This window comes from Cyprinodon variegatus, unplaced genomic scaffold (genome assembly GCF_000732505.1).
Source record: "Cyprinodon variegatus isolate N-32 unplaced genomic scaffold, C_variegatus-1.0 Scaffold382, whole genome shotgun sequence".
NCBI classification, from domain to species: domain Eukaryota; kingdom Metazoa; phylum Chordata; class Actinopteri; order Cyprinodontiformes; family Cyprinodontidae; genus Cyprinodon; species Cyprinodon variegatus.
Window position 1 is genome coordinate 393,214 of NW_015150835.1, and position 943 is coordinate 394,156.

Genomic DNA, 943 nt, shown 5'->3' on the forward strand with positions numbered 1-943 from the left:
CGCATGCGCAGTTCTGACAAAGAGACCCCTAGACAAGTGACGTAAGCGCTGACGTCTCGATATGGTGGTCCGCCTACTTCCTGGCAAACAGACAGCTGACAAAAAAAACCCAACAACGACAAAAAACCCTCACTAATAATCAAACGATAATGATACTGAAAAGAACTTTACTGTGATCAGACCCGTAGCCAAGATTGAGAAAAACCGAGGTCATGTCCTCGGTATTTTCCCAGTTTTTGAAAAAATATTATTATTTTTTATTCAGAGAATCAGATATTTTTTAATAATGCCAGAGGGAAATTACTTTATTACACACATTCAACACATGCCGTGACCCGGATTTTACCCGGGGTTTCTGCGGCCACAACGCAGAGTACTAACCACTATACGATCATGGCTGATGAGAAATGTCAAACTATATGTTGAAAATTGTTCTGACTTTGACTGGTGTAAAGATCAGCATGCATTCTCATTGTTAAAAAAAAATTAAGTCCACAATATATTATTGCAAGTCATTTGATTCATTTTGTAGCCCATGCACATGCATGGTGATGATGATGAAAATACTAATAGTAGTAATAATAATTCAATATTAATAACAACTACACTCACTCACTCACTCATTCACTCACTCACTCACTCACTCACTCACTCAAATACTCTAATTTTGTGAGTTTTGGAATTGTTATAATAAACATGTTCATATTCACCTCCTTGATGGACTTGTGATTTAACTCTCTTTTATTGTGATTTAACTATCTTTATTCACGTTTCCAAAATATATTTTTAAAAGTCACCATATTAAGATGTTTTTTGTCAAGTAAGATTTACTGCAATATTTGACCTCGGTATTTCAAAAATCCTGGTTACGGCCATGACTGTGATCTTTAATTACTCAAAACAATGAAGTAATTGTTTTATAATATTCACAAAGGGATGAGAG